The sequence below is a fragment of the Ruditapes philippinarum genome, unplaced genomic scaffold (genome assembly GCF_026571515.1).
Source record: "Ruditapes philippinarum isolate M1 unplaced genomic scaffold, ASM2657151v2 ctg63_1_1_1_1, whole genome shotgun sequence".
NCBI lineage: Eukaryota > Metazoa > Mollusca > Bivalvia > Venerida > Veneridae > Ruditapes > Ruditapes philippinarum.
The window spans coordinates 120,453-137,675 of record NW_026866221.1 but is presented as its reverse complement, the minus strand read 5'-3'; the positions used below and the strand labels follow the sequence as shown (position 1 = coordinate 137,675).

General features: G+C 33.8%; 1 long non-coding RNA gene across 1 annotated transcript; it reads right to left on the bottom strand.

Annotated features, from left to right (window-relative positions):
- Positions 1-490: 490 nt before the first annotated feature.
- Positions 491-5,128, bottom strand: LOC132731797 (uncharacterized). The gene is made up of 3 exons (XR_009625933.1): positions 4,515-5,128; positions 1,372-1,454; positions 491-680 (listed from the first exon to the last, which is right to left on the bottom strand). It is a non-coding gene; the product is annotated as an uncharacterized LOC132731797 (long non-coding RNA).
- Positions 5,129-17,223: the final 12,095 nt, after the last annotated feature.

Sequence of the window (17,223 nt, the reverse complement as noted above, 5' to 3'; positions counted from 1 at the left end):
GAAAGGCTTAATAGGTTCAAAGTCAACCAATCCACCACAGACACCCCAAGTATTTCATCTATTTGCTAAACAGCAATTTTTCAAAATTATTTAAATTTATAAATGTGAGTGATTCTGATAACCTATAGATAGCTAAGTGTAGATAAGATAATCATATATGTCAGATATGTCGGAGTGCTTACTGTGAATATTCAATATTTTAATGTGAATTCTCCTGAGGTGAAAAGGAAAGAAAAGCTGAATTCCTAAATACATGTTACATGTCACAATTGTTCTTGCTATTATTTTTGTTCCTAATTTCTAGTATAAGATGATATTTAAATACACTGTAATTCCTTTTTATAAATTTGGATTTTATCCAGTGACAGAAGCTCACTGACTTAAAATAAACTGTCCTGTGTCAGCCTTTAAACAAGTCAAGAAAAAAAGCCATTAGAATATAATAATAATTAAGAAAATATCATATATACAACCACTTCTAAATAATCATGTACCGCTTCCTTAAATGCCATGCTACTGAAAGAAACATTTTACCATTTATTCACTGCAAGGTTTGTCAGATTGACAGTCTCACATTTTAGCCTTTATCTCTCTTGATTTCATTCTCATTGACCCTAAAGCATCCTTAAACTCGATATCCTGCCGTTCACATTCACAAATCTGACATGTAGGCCGAACATCTGAAACAGAAAGTTGGAAAGATAAAATATAATTATTATTAGATATACATATAGTATCCCAATAATTATGTTAGTTGATATCAAATCAATAATTTAAGCAGTGTTCGAAATTAGCAGTAGTCCGAGGGCCTGACTACTAAATTTTCCTCGGGCTACCAACTTTTCACAGTAACAAGCCGACCAGGCTACTGTATTTTCAGAGGCAATATAAACAACTGTTTTGAACAAATGAATCGTGCCAGTGAAATGTCTTTTGGGCTAGTGAATATTCCAATCTGGTAGTCCGACCAGACTAGTCGATTCAAATCCTAATTTCTTACACTGTTTAAGAAACAATTTGTTCAAAAATTGTCCAAGCACAAAGATTTTTATAGTATACTATAGTAGTTATAGTGTATATACAGTATGTACTAAATGTCTTTACAATCTACTATACTGTCCTGAAATTTTAAGAAAAACAACTATCTTTAAAATCCATTGTCTCAAAAGTTGCAAAACCAAGTAAATGAAATTGTTTCTGGGTTTGTATTATTTCTGCACAACTTCTCATCACAAAAGCTTCAAGGACATTAATGAGTGAATCAGGTCCTATCCTAAAAGATTGTTGCGTACAAGTTTGAAGACAATCCATTCAAAAATAACAAAGTCATAGCCACTAATAGCAAAAATCAAGAAAATTTAAATATTTTACCTTGAATGTTTATATGGAGGTCAAGTTAGTCTGGTCTATTTGAAGGGTTGTTGTGGCCAAGTATGAAGACAATACACCAAGATCTGAAAAGTTATGAAAAAGGTTAGTTTGTTGACAGCAACGGGAAAGCCGTCATGACCCTAAAATGCAAACTGAAAGTTCTAGCCTATACACACTGTTGAGGATAGCCGTTCAGCATTTTTCAATAATAAAGAAAATCAATGCAATGATAAAATCAGTAACTTGCAAGTCTTCTAACATTTTTACAAAGAATGAACATATATATTTTTTCCTAATAATTCTATGATGACGTTCAGCCTTTTATATTATAACAAGATATCGGAAAGATATATCAGAAATGAATTGGCCCGTGGACTTTAATGTCAATCATAGAGCTCTTATGCAAAATGTAATGGTAAGCAAAATCCAGCATGAAATTTCAAGTAGCTAAAAGTGAAATAAAATTATTAAAAATACTTTGTCATATAAATTCAACTACTGTTGGAAATTGACCCACATGTTTGATTACAAATGTATTACATCTATATTGTCCATAGAAATAATAAATTAATTTTCAGTCTCTTTCTCTTTGCGCTTTCACACAGATTTAAATTATTCAACTCCATGATTTTCAGAAGGAAAACAAATCTTCTGATCATCAAACACTAAAAATTACTATACCAACTGTAAATTGCAGTCTGTGCGAAAGACTGTCGGTCCTCGGACCTCGCCAACTAAAAATCAGTAGGGCCGAGATAAATTTCGATACAGTCAGTTGTCATGTCCAAATAAAATTTCAGCCAGTTTAAAACAATTTTTGGCCTTCTAAAATATGCAAAGCTTCCAAGATCAATCTATTTTTTTAATTTTTGCTTGTATTCACAGACCAAGATAACCAAAATCACCGCAGGATACGACCAGTTTTTGCTAAGTAATGTCAGCCACCATCTTGTCTTTGATAATTTCCTTACCAAAACATATTTTTTCTCCAATCTTCAAATTAAACCTTTGAAAGATGTATTGTTTTCTTGTGAATTATGCTAATGTTTTATTAAATATGTTTCTGTATTTTTTTTTCATAGTATCTTATAGTTGAGTCTGACAATTCATATATGCTAAATATTTTTCTTTATAATTATGGCAATATCCCTCCCCCATCACTACAAAAAAAACCTTTCAGAGTCCGGGCCGGTAAAAAATCATCAGAGCCGGAAATAAATCTAAGGATTCAAGTCCTTGCGGCAGGAATTTTTTTTTGACTTTCGCATTGACTGAAATTGTATATGATATTCAATAAAATCTTCTTTTAGAAAAACAAGTTTGCATATTATTGTTTTAGGCAACTCATTTTTAAAATGCTGTACCACAGGAGCCAGAAATTATATCAAAAACAAAAAAAATAACGATTTAAAAAAATTTCCCATATATATACTATAAAAAACTTTTTTATAGTATATATATGGGAAATTTTTTTAAATCGTTATTTTTTTTTGTTTTTGATATAATTTCAGGCTCCTGTGGCTGTACAGCTAGCCTCAACAGTGAGTATATGCTAGTCGTATGCGACTCGCATACAGCCAGCACTTTTGTCAAACAATACTGGTTCATACTGCTAGCCACTTCCATGATTAATTATTCCTTCCTCTACCAATTCATAAACTTCCATCAACAAAATTTTTGAATACTATTAGTATAATAATCATATAGATGTTAAAAAATAAAAGTAATGATGACTTAATATGATGTATATAAATTCCACTGCTAAAGACAAGTTGTTTTTATTGATAGTTTATATCAACAAAGGTAATGAGGTCAGTTTCATCAGTGTATGATGACTTTTAAATTTTTGTTTAAAGTAAAAATTGATAGTCATCAGTTCTAAATATTACCATACTGTTATACAGAGTTCCAGATAATTTTTTGACACTGGGGGTAATTACTTACCCCCACTTTCCAGAATGTGGGGGTAAATTTAAATAGATCAAAAATCTATCGAGTAAAATTTTGTGTGAAAAAAATGTCAATTTGATTAGCCCTTGAAGCAACCATGCACTACATGTGTATTAATAAATCCTTGCAATTATCAAGAAAAATAGAACAATTGTTTTATCAAGCACCTAAGCAATAAAGACGTTATTTGACTGGTTTACAGAGAAAAATAGTTGAAAGTATCTTGACGGGTATTAATTGGAAATAGATACACAGTCAACTGTTAATGGAAGCGGTCAATCAGCTGTTTCGAAAATGAAAGTACACACCAAAAACGCTTCAAATTTACATTCTTTGCGTAATAAATTTACAGAGTGCGTAAATGAACGCAACAAATTGGTAACGTTGTACGTTTTTAGTTGATTTTAAAGCGTAAAATACGCCGATACTCACATTATCTGGAATCTGTTATATTTAATAATATAATCAGTAATCTTATTATTATTGACCTGTGGTTTTGAATTTTAATACAACTACTTTTTTCATATAAATGTCTATAAATTTACAAATAAAAAATCTATAAAATTATGGACTGACCATAAATATGAAATCCTACATCTGATGAAGGCAAAACTGTGGAAATCAGATCTACATGTATGAAATAAGTAGGCCCCTATATCTGAACTTAAGTCATATTGTATTTAACAATTATTATTATTACCAGTCCTTTAAAATTTTGGGACCTCTAGGATAGGATTTTATTCATTACAGGGCTGGGGCAGTACCTCCAGTCGCTTGCAAAAATCATGATCACAAAAATGAAAACTATCATTTTTCACCAATTATAATATTTTACCTGTATACCATGACAAGTTTTGGGCCTATTTTGTTTAGCTTAGATAGCTAATACAGTAAATTGAGTTATAGAGATGTGTTCAAAAAGTAGTCAAAAATGTAATAATAATTTAAGAAAATATCTTTCCATGTTTCTGAATAAGTCCAGATATTAATTATGTGGTTTCAACAATAAAGAGTGATAAAACAAACCAATATGTTAATAAATTGAAAAGTGGACCGAGTTGAAAAAAGGCCGAGCTGACTCGGGGCCGAGTACGTTTTAGGGCCGAGTTTGTAATGCACTTAAATTTGCAGTCTATCAAGCGAAATATATCAATAGCTTTACCAGATTGTGAAGAAAACTTGATTATACATACGGAATAGATTGCAACCAAAATATCAACGTAATAGCTGGGACTTCGTAATTGATAGCAAATCTTCTCAGCCTTTTCTCGGAATAACTGACCAAGATGGCGATTTCGGGAAAATGACGTCAGAGGGAATATAGTTCGTATTCATACGCATACAAATTTTTACTCTGTCATTCACACTTTTTAACCATTTTAAGCTTGAAAGTTATCTAATATGAAAATCGTATTTCATTTTTCCTGAATTATTGTGTTCTATGATAGTTAGTTAATTCATGACTTGATAAAATTGGCACCAAATGTATGCAAGTACTTTGGCTCTCGTGCATCGGGAACCAGAAGGTAGAACAAATTAACTGGTTCTCATTAAATTTTTATCGACTGCTAGCGTAGTAATATTCAAATCGCGTAAAGCAATGGTATATGTAATTTTGTGATAAAAGGATTTAAAATTTAGTAATAAAATGACCAGTCAATTTCAAAATAGATACGGTATAATGATGATCTGAATATTATGGCAAAATATTGGAACTATTTTTGCTCAGCGCAGCTAGATAGCCTAAACGCGTTCAAAGGGTAGTAAGCTGAATTTATCGTAATTACATTGGGGGCTTGCGCCCCCAAAAAATCAATTTTCCCTGACTTTTCCCTGACCGTGGGAACCCTGGAACTTAACCTTTATTTAGTTTAGAAGTTTAAATTATCAACTGCATAACACATATTTGATTAGGCAATTTCTTTAATTGTCTTAAATTGATTAGTATGAAAAACATTTTTATTAGCCAATAATTGTTTCATTGATTGTATAAGTTGATACTTCTAACTGATACATATTATCCATTGTTAAAATTTCTATTGATGAAAGAATGATAACTTAATCAAACCAAGATCACTGCAATACTTGATTGATTGTTAAGAAAGCAATTTTAATGTCATTAAATGTGCTAATTGAATGTGCTTTTCTGCTGAAATATTTTCTTTTTATTTATACATTAAGATATTTACCACACATCATATTATGCAGTATGTTGCTCTCATACCCACTTTATAAACCGAAAATTCATCTGAGGGGGATTTTATCCTAGGTAGCAATTTTATGAAGGGGATTTTGTCCACTTCAAAATTTCACACATGAAGGGGATTATGTCCACCCTTGGAGGGGATTGTATCCAGATATACAAAAATACATGAAGGGGATTTTGTCCGAAGGGGATTATGTCTGTACACCCACATAGAGTTGTCAGAATTAAGATAGAAACAGAAGATGAGTACAGGGACTATTTAGTCAGTTTTATTGATGGATTGTATGACAAATGATAACTATCATAATTATGTCTACAAGTGTGACACATGTAATTTAGGTTAAAGATATACTGTACTCATTCTTGAGTAAAATATTGTAATCATAGGATTCATTGAAATCTACAGAATTCTTTATATGAATAAAATAATGGATAAACTGTGTATGAAAAGCTGTGTTCCCTATTATGGGACAAGTAATGTTGGTTCTTTCTTACAAAAACTTCCAGTTTTTTAATGACACTTTATATTCATATTGTGAATTATTGACTATTTGATTCAAATTGAAGAATAGGGGAGCTATTTTACTCAACCAGGTGTCACACTTTGGTTAAATTAATATCTTCAAAACCAAAGAAAGGAATTGGTTGAAACGTCATGCATTTACTTGAGAGCATAATATGTCACTTGCCAAAGCCAATAACTCTAGCATGAACTTTAAATTGAAAAATTGAAATTGTGACCTTTTCTAGCAATGAATCTCAGGTGAGCAATCCAGGGCAATTTGAAAGATCAATGTTGCACTTTTAGCAATACTTCAACCAAAAATTGTCTAAATTCACAAAGGGCCATAACTTAGTCAAAATCCATTTCAGAGGGATTGGCCTTGGATTATAAAGTGACCCCCAGTTATGATCACAAAGACATCTATTAAGTTTCAAGTGATAACCTACAATAGTTAAAAAGTTTCAAAGTTTTAAAAGGGCCATTATTCAGTCAAAATCAATACTAGAGTTATGGAATGAATAATGACCTCTAATTAGGATCCCAAAGATATCTATTAACATTCAAATAAATACTTTTAGTAGTTGAGTATACATTATGATAATAAAGAAAACGGAGGAAATTTTTTACTATGACAGAGAATTTGTTAAACTTTGCATGATTAACCACCAATTAATTGAAAAATAAATTGATGAAAAAATTGTGGTGGGGGGAGGTCAGTCTGGCCCATACTATGTTATTGCCTTTGAAATGAAGGCATGCATATGTCCAAAACCATATGATAAATTTTGTTGAAATTGTGCCCTGAAGAGGAAAAATTGCCACCTTAAGAAAACATGTAACCTTTTTTCCAAATTGTCTTTTTCAGAAGTGCAAAGGAAAAGAGGAAGAAAAACTCAGGAATTACATTCTTGCATTATTATGATGATATGAGCAATTTAGTCAGATTGACAACTGTATGTGAAGATCTGCAATCGCCTGGCCAATATGTAAAAAAAAAAAAAGTTTCAAGTAAACAACGACTAGAAAGAAAAATAGGCTACACAAATTAATCAAAAAGACAATTTTGTCAAAATGTGAACTGTCCAAACAGAGTACTTCAAGACAATGAAAAGACTGTCAATTAACTCTTTGGCAGCAGAGCAAGACTAGTATTCACATGGCTGAGTCACTTCAAATATATTGTCCACAGTAGTTGACACAGACTCCTCCAAAGAATATGAAAATGGAAGAAAAATTACTCTACATTGTGTTAAGAGTTGAGAGTTTATTTTTTTTAATCTTAAACATGGTCAACTTTTTTACATGCCAATTTTCAAGGCACTACTCGAAAGTTCGCAAAGAGTCACATTCTACTTTAAAAGTGAAATGTTGTGAAGTAAACAAATAAATTAATTACAAACTGCAAGTGGAAGCGGGCCATGATGACTCTAATATCACCCACCTGAATGTAATTTTTCTCCATGACTTTAGGAACTATAAGCAAAAGCAGATAGATATCTGTAAGTGTATATAACAAGAGCTGACACAGAAGACAGCGAAGCTCAACTTATAAAATACTAGACTCAGTAAGGAAGACAAAATTAGGAAAGAAAAATCAACTATGTATAATTATGTATTAAGATACAGTAAAAAAATAACATTTGTTAACATAAATTCCAAGTTCAAGGGGGAATAATTATGGAAATTGTCATGCTAGAGATAGAACTTTGTCTCACAACATGTGTATAATGATAAGTAATATATATTTGAAGTTTGAAGTAGATACCTTAAAAAGTAAAGAAGTTATTTAAAGAAAATTGTAAGTTCAAAGAGAGCTAAATCTGAAAATATTTCTTCCAGAGTTATGAACCTTGGAATAAGTATTTGAAGTTTGAGGTAGATCGTTACCTTTGAAACTAATGAAGTTATAGTAAAAAATAACATTTTTCAAGTAAAAAAATTTAAGTTTATGGGGAGATAATTCTAGCAATATTGATGCTAGAGTTATGAACATTGTCACATTAGATATGGTTTATGATAAGGAACACATACATGTATTTTAAGTATGAAGTATTTGAAGTTGATTCCTTAAGAAATAAATAAGTAACAGTTTTAAGGAAAATTCTTAGTTCAAGGGGAGATAAATCTAAAAATATTGGTGCTAGAGTTATGAACCTTGTCACATAAGATGTGGTTGATGATAAGGGACATATATTTGAAGTATGAAATTGATATCTTAAGAAATAAAGAAGTAACAGTAAAATATAGTATTTTTTAAGGAAAATTCTAAGTTCAAGGGGAGATAAATCTGAAAATATTGGTGCTAGAGTTATGAACCTTGTCACATAAGGTGTGGTTAATGATAAGGAACATATATTTGAAGTTTGAAGTTGATACCTTGAGAAATGAAAATGGTGGCCAGTCAATGGCTGCTATGAAGTCACTGGTTGCTATGGAAACTAAGGTTTAGTTTTTGTAGGTAAAAAAGGAGTTGTTTTTTAAGTGTTTACTATAGACATATCTATGTTCCCCCGGGGCAAGGCAATTTGACCCGATCGAGTGCTTTTATTATAACAGACAAGACAATGTTTCATATCAAAATTATGAATCCGCCTGGGCTCCTTGCCACTCAGGTTCTTGTTTCTGGGTCGTATGGGGGTTGCATTCATTGAACGCTGCCTTTCCTTGTTGATCTTGTTTATCATATTTTATAGTAATGGTGGCATTCCCCTTGCCGTCAACAACTTCGTTCACGCGAAATGTCTAGAATTTTTATTTCACTAACTTTTCGGACATGTGAAAATATCCACATATACATCAGTTGCAGTAACGATGTAATTTTGAAATGGATTGTCTTAAAACTTGAAAACAACAATCTTTAAGGATAGACCTTTAAGGTAACTAGATACAATTGACCTTCACTCATAAAATTTGAATGACCTTAACCTTAATTCTGTCTGTCCATACATTTGTCCGGTTGTCCGTCCGTCCCTCAGCATTAAGCTTGTCCGCCCTTCACAGGTCAAACTACTGGTGGGATTTCAACCAAACTTTACAGAAGTGATCAGTACCATCCCTAGTTGTGTTACTGGCATGTTCCGCTTCAATGTACAAAATGGCCGTCAGAGCTATTAATAGAAAAATCTTGTCCATCTTTCACAGGTCACGGATTTACTTCATTTTTAAAGGAACATTCTTCATGAAAATAAAACTCAAATTGACCTGGGCTTTTGGATTTACTTTATTTTTTAAAAGAACATTCTTTAGTATAAGATCATCATAATAATAAAAACTCAAATTGACCGGGTGTCTTTGATGACCATGACCTTGAAGGTTAAATTATTGAATTTTACTGATATTTGCTATAATTGACTGTAACTTGATAATTAATAAATAGGTTATCTTCATACTTTGACAAAACAACATTTTGGACAAGACGTTTTAAAAGGTTTGACTGACCTTGACCTTTCAATGATGTTGACTGTCAAGGTTCAATTATCGAATTTTGGTTAAATTGTCATTATAATGATATTTATGTATGGATTTGATTCTAAAGTGGACAAAACAAACAGACATATGGAATAATTTAGATATGATCTTGACCTTGAAATGATCTGGACAATCAAATGATTGAATTTTTATTATATTTTCTTAACTTTGTCATTTATTTATGGAAAGGATTCATACTTAGACAAAACGAGAAATGTGACAGACCTATTGAAATTAAAAGAAGAAAACTCTTTTTAGTCCCCTACCGGTTTAACCGGAGGGGACTTTAGGTTTACCCTCCGTCCGTCTGTCTGTCTGTCAGTCCACAAAACTGGATCCCGCGATAATGCAAAAAGTACTAAAAATATTTTTATGAAACTTGATATATGGATAGATGGCAGTATGGAGATTATGCACATCTTTTTCTTTTGTTCCTATGTAGAAAATTCTGGTTGCTATGGCAACAAATAGTCTGAAAATATGGCAAATTTAACACATAAACTGGATCCAGTGATAACTCAAAAAGTACTGAAAATATTTTTATGAAACTTGAAATATGGGTAGATGGCAGTCTTTTATTTTCCTATGTTGAAAATTCTGGTTGCTATGGCAACAAATAGCCTGAATTTCAAGATTTCTGATTTAATTTTTTCAGCCTTTTCACTATAAGTGCTTTATTTCTTAAGGTGTTTACTTCAAACTTTAAATATAAATTTCTGGTCATCAACCACATCATATGTGACAAGGTTTACAACTCTAGCACAAAAATTATCAGTACTACCTCCCTTGAACTTAGAATTTTTATGGGAAAAAAATGTTGTCTTTTTTAAATAACTTCTTTATTTCCTAATGTATCTACTTCAAACTTCATATATATGTTTCTTATTATCACTCAACATTTTTGAGAAGGTTAAATACTCTAGCAAGACTATTTCCAGAATTATGTCCCCCTTGAACTTGGTTATTTTCGAGACATTGGTATTTTTTACTCCAACTTCTTCATTCCTTATAGGATTTACTTTAAAATCCCACATCGTAATAATATGACAAGGTTGTATATACATAATTTCCTTACTAGGCAGGGAAACTTAACACATTAAGTGGCTCCCGTTTAACAACCAATACACTCTTATTAATATATACTCCATACATGTCTTTTGGGGAAAATACATAAAATCTATACCAATGTTATAAAAATCACTATTGTTATATTTAATCTTGCTTTAAAAATTTTATGACCAATGTATATTTTTGTAACTAAATTTTCTTCCTAATGGTGTATTTTAGAGCTGTGATGAACATTTATAATGCTACAAAACTTTACTAATTTACATCAACTTAGCTACTTTTCAGATGATTTAATGTAAAATCTTCTATATCTTATTAAATTTCATATTATGATTTGTAACAAATTAATTAATATAATGTTAGAATGCAAATTTTGTTAATTTTATCATATATGGTAAACATGTTATGTTGTAAAATTAAATTTAAAATGACAAGGAGCTTTGGATTAGTCAAGACTCAAAACTAAGGGGCGATTACACACACCATAAAATAATTATATATGGTCACAAATCAGTGCCACCAATCATCCTTGATTGGTTTGTTTTGACAGCTGTGCTATACAGAATAAACAGTATGCCATCCTGTTTACCCCCAAGTTAATTTGCATTAATCAACAGAGTGTTAAGTCTATATATTTTTGTCAACATCATCTAATTCAAATTACATAATCATTTCCAATGTCAAGCAGTATTCATTATGTACTTTGAGTATGTAAAGCAAAATTAATCTAAGTTTGGGAAATTATTCTAGTACTCTCTAGGTACTCTTTTATTAAGAAATATCGGATTAAAAAACATTTTTAACTAGAAACATTTTGTAAGATGATGAATGCCCCTGCATGCAGCCAAAATTTCAAATGTTATAAAAATATTTATGGTAGTTAAAAATTTGTTTGCACAAAACATTTTTTCATTCTAAGTTCAAGTTGTTATATGTTGTTTGATTTAATCAAGTGTATATATAACTGTTAATAATAACACATATCAAATATGAAATATCTACAGAATTTGTTGTTTTTTATGATAAAATTGTCTCCAGGATGTTGAACTGAACATTGAACATTAATGGTAATGATATTGTTTTTACTCTATTCTTCGGTCTTATTCATGGAATTATTTTGAATTACCTGTAATACCATTTGAAATGGACCGAAATTTAAAGAACCCCCACCCCAAACAAAAACCAAGTATATTCTTAAATGGTCAAAATATTCCTGTATCCCTCTGTATGACCCTTGTGGTATTATGTGTCCCCTGTATGACTGTATGACTCTCTAAGATTGACTAAAATGTACAAAATATTCCTGTATCCCTCTGTATGACCCTTGTGGTATTATGTGTCCCCTGTATGACTGTATGACTCTCTGAGATAGACTAAAATGTACAAAATAATCCTGTATCCCTCTGTATGACCCTTGTGGTATTGTGTGTCCCCTGTATGACTGTATGACTCTCTGAGATAGACTAAAATGGTCAAAATATTCCTGTATCCCTCTGTATGACCCTTGTGGTATTATGTGTCCCCTGTATGACTGTATGACTCTCTGAGATAGACTAAAATGTACAAAATAATCCTGTATCCCTCTGTATGACCCTTGTGGTATTATGTGTCCCCTGTATGACTGTATGACTCTCTGAGATGGACTAAAATGGTCAAAATATTCCTGTATCCCTCTGTATGACCCTTGTGGTATTATGTGTCCCCTGTATGACTGTATGACTCTCTGAGATAGACTAAAATGTACAAAATAATCCTGTATCCCTCTGTATGACCCTTGTGGTATTATGTGTCCCCTGTATGACTGTATGACTCTCTGAGATGGACTAAAATAAACAAAATATTCCTGTATCCCTCTGTATGACCCTTGTGGTATTATGTGTCCCCTGTATGACTGTATGACTCTCTGAGATGGACTAAAATGTACAAAATATTCCTGTATCCCTCTGTATGACCCTTGTGGTATTATGTGTCCCCTGTATGACTGTATGACTCTCTGAGATGGACTAAAAATGGACAAAATAATCCTGTATCCCTCTGTATGACCCTTGTGGTATTATGTGTCCCCTGTATGACTGTATGACTCTCTGAGATAGACTAAAATGGACAAAATATTCCTGTATCCCTCTGTATGACCCTTGTGGTATTGTGTGTCCCCTGTATGACTGTATGACTCTCTGAGATGGACTAAAATGGACAAAATATTCCTGTATCCCTCTGTATGACCCTTGTGGTATTATGTGTCCCCTGTATGACTGTATGACTCTCTGAGATAGACTAAAATGGACAAAATATTCCTGTATCCCTCTGTATGACCCTTGTGGTATTATGTTTACCCTGTATGACTGTATGACTCTCTGAGATGGACTAAAATGTACAAAATATTCCTGTATCCCTCTGTATGACCCTTGTGGTATTGTGTGTCCCCTGTATGACTGTATGACTCTCTGAGATAGACTAAAATGGACAAAATATTCCTGTATCCCTCTGTATGACCCTTGTGGTATTATGTGTCCCCTGTATGACTGTATGACTCTCTGAGATGGACTAAAATTGACAAAATAATCCTGTATCCCTCTGTATGACCCTTGTGGTATTGTGTGTCCCCTGTATGACTGTATGACTCTCTGAGATAGACTAAAATGGACAAAATATTCCTGTATCCCTCTGTATGACTCTTGTGGTATTATGTGTCCCCTGTATGACTGTATGACTCTCTGAGATGGACTAAAATGGTCAAAAAATTCCTGTATCCCTCTGTATGACCCTTGTGGTATTATGTGTCCCCTGTATGACTGTATGACTCTCTGAGATAGACTAAAATGGACAAAATATTCCTGTATCCCTCTGTATGACCCTTGTGGTATTGTGTGTCCCCTGTATGACTGTATGACTCTCTGAGATAGACTAAAATGGACAAAATAATCCTGTATCCCTCTGTATGACCCTTGTGGTATTATGTGTCCCCTGTATGACTGTATGACTCTCTGAGATAGACTAAAATGTACAAAATAATCCTGTATCCCTCTGTATGACCCTTGTGGTATTATGTGTCCCCTGTATGACTGTATGACTCTCTGAGATAGACTAAAATGTACAAAATATCCTGTATCCCTCTGTATGACCCTTGTGGTATTATGTGTCCCCTGTATGACTGTATGACTCTCTGAAATGAACTAAAATGAACAAAATATTCCTGCATCCCTTCTGTATGACACTTATGGTATTGTGTATCCCCTGTTTGACTGTATGACACTCTGAAATGAACTAAAATGAACAAAATATTCCTGCATCCCTCTGTATGACACTTATGGTATTGTGTATCCCCTGTATGACTCTCTGAGATGAACTAAAATGAACAAAATATTCCTGTTACCCTCTGTATGTCTCATGTGGTATTGTACGTGTGTCCCCTGTATGACTGTATGACTCTCTGAGATAGACTAAAATGGACAAAATATTCCTGTATCCCTCTGTATGACCCTTGTGGTATTGTGTGTCCCCTGTATGACTGTATGACTCTCTGAGATGACTAAAATGGACAAAATATTCCTGTATCCCTCTGTATGACCCTTGTGGTATTATGTGTCCCCTGTATGACTGTATGACTCTCTGAGATAGACTAGAATGGACAAAATATTCCTGTATCCCTCTGTATGACCCTTGTGGTATTGTGTGTCCCCTGTATGACTGTATGACTCTCTGAGATGGACTAAAATGTACAAAATATTCCTGTATCCCTCTGTATGACCCTTGTGGTATTGTGTGTCCCCTGTATGACTGTATGACTCTCTGAGATAGACTAAAATGGACAAAATATTCCTGTATCCCTCTGTATGACCCTTGTGGTATTGTGTGTCCCCTGTATGACTGTATGACTCTCTGAGATGGACTAAAATTGACAAAATAATCCTGTATCCCTCTGTATGACCCTTGTGGTATTATGTGTCCCCTGTATGACTGTATGACTCTCTGAGATGGACTAAAATGTAAAAAATATTCCTGTATCCCTCTGTATGACCCTTGTGGTATTCTGTGTCCCCTGTATGACTGTATGACTCTCTGAGATGGACTAAAATGTACAAAATATTCCTGTATCCCTCTGTATGACCTTGTGGTATTGTGTGTCCCCTGTATGACTGTATGACTCTCTGAGATAGACTAAAATGGACAAAATATTCCTGTATCCCTCTGTATGACCCTTGTGGTATTATGTGTCCCCTGTATGACTGTATGACTCTCTGAGATGGACTAAAATGGAACAAAATATCCTGTATCCCTCTGTATGACCCTTGTGGTATTATGTGTCCCCTGTATGACTGTATGACTCTCTGAGATGGACTAAAATGTACAAAATATTCCTGTATCCCTCTGTATGACCCTTGTGGTATTATGTGTCCCCTGTATGACTGTATGACTCTCTGAGATGGACTAAAATGTACAAAATATTCCTGTATCCCTCTGTATGACCCTTGTGGTATTATGTGTCCCCTGTATGACTGTATGACTCTCTGAGATGGACTAAAATTGACAAAATAATCCTGTATCCCTCTGTATGACCCTTGTGGTATTATGTGTCCCCTGTATGACTGTATGACTCTCTGAGATAGACTAAAATGGACAAAATATTCCTGTATCCCTCTGTATGACCCTTGTGGTATTATGTGTCCCCTGTATGACTGTATGACTCTCTGAGATTGACTAAAATGGACAAAAATATTCCTGTATCCCTCTGTATGACCCTTGTGGTATTGTGTGTCCCCTGTATGACTGTATGACTCTCTGAGATGACTAAAATGGACAAAATATTCCTGTATCCCTCTGTATGACCCTTGTGGTATTGTGTGTCCCCTGTATGACTGTATGACTCTCTGAGATGGACTAAAATGGACAAAATATTCCTGTATCCCTCTGTATGACCCTTGTGGTATTATGTGTCCCCTGTATGACTGTATGACTCTCTGAGATAGACTAAAATGGACAAAATATTCCTGTATCCCTCTGTATGACCCTTGTGGTATTATGTGTCCCCTGTATGACTGTATGACTCTCTGAGATGACTAAAATAAACAAAATATTCCTGTATCCCTCTGTATGACCCTTGTGGTATTATGTGTCCCCTGTATGACTGTATGACTCTCTGAGATGACTAAAATGTACAAAATATTCCTGTATCCCTCTGTATGACCCCTTGTGGTATTATGTGTCCCCTGTATGACTGTATGACTCTCTGAGATGGACTAAAATGAACAAAATATTCCTGTATCCCTCTGTATGACCCTTGTGGTATTATGTGTCCCCTGTATGACTGTATGACTCTCTGAGATGGACTAAAATGTACAAAATATTCCTGTATCCCTCTGTATGACCCTTGTGGTATTATGTGTCCCCTGTATGACTGTATGACTCTCTGAGATGGACTAAAATGTACAAAATATTCCTGTATCCCTCTGTATGACTCTTGTGTATTATGTGTCCCCTGTATGACTGTATGACTCTCTGAGATGACTAAAATGGACAAAAATATTCCTGTATCCCTCTGTATGACCCTTGTGGTATTATGTGTCCCCTGTATGACTGTATGACTCTCTGAGATGGACTAAAATGGACAAAATATCCCTGTATCCCTCTGTATGACCCTTGTGGTATTATGTGTCCCCTGTATGACTGTATGACTCTCTGAGATGGACTAAAAATGTAAAAAATATTCCTGTATCCCTCTGTATGACCCTTGTGGTATTGTGTGTCCCCTGTATGACTGTATGACTCTCTGAGATGGACTAAAATGGTACAAAATATTCCTGTATCCCTCTGTATGACCCTTGTGGTATTATGTGTCCCCTGTATGACTGTATGACTCTCTGAGATGGACTAAAATGACAAAATAATCCTGTATCCCTCTGTATGACCCTTGTGGTATTATGTGTGTCCCCTGTATGACTGTATGACTCTCTGAGATAGACTAAAATGGACAAAATATTCCTGTATCCCTCTGTATGACCCTTGTGGTATTATGTGTCCCCTGTATGACTGTATGACTCTCTGAGATAGACTAAAATGGTCAAAATATTCCTGTATCCCTCTGTATGACCCTTGTGGTATTGTGTGTCCCCTGTATGACTGTATGACTCTCTGAGATGGACTAAAATGGTCAAAATATTCCTGTATCCCTCTGTATGACCCTTGTGGTATTATGTGTCCCCTGTATGACTGTATGACTCTCTGAGATGGACTAAAATGGACAAAATATTCCTGTATCCCTCTGTATGACCCTTGTGGTATTATGTGTCCCCTGTATGACTGTATGACTCTCTGAGATGGACTAAAAATGTACAAAATATTCCTGTATCCCTCTGTATGACCCTTGTGGTATTATGTGTCCCCTGTATGACTGTTATGACTCTCTGAGATGGACTAAAATAAGCAAAATATTCCTGTATCCCTCTGTATGACCCTTGTGGTATTGTGTGTCCCCTGTATGACTGTATGACCAACAAAATTTATGCATCAAATATATTTTGGAAAAAAGAATACGTTTTCTATTTAAACATTTTGTAACCATAAGTAACCAATGTAACCCTTGTATCCATGTATCCCATTCTTAACAGGGGTGAAAAAGAATTGTGTTTTTAGGACATATCTAACAAAACCAGTATCT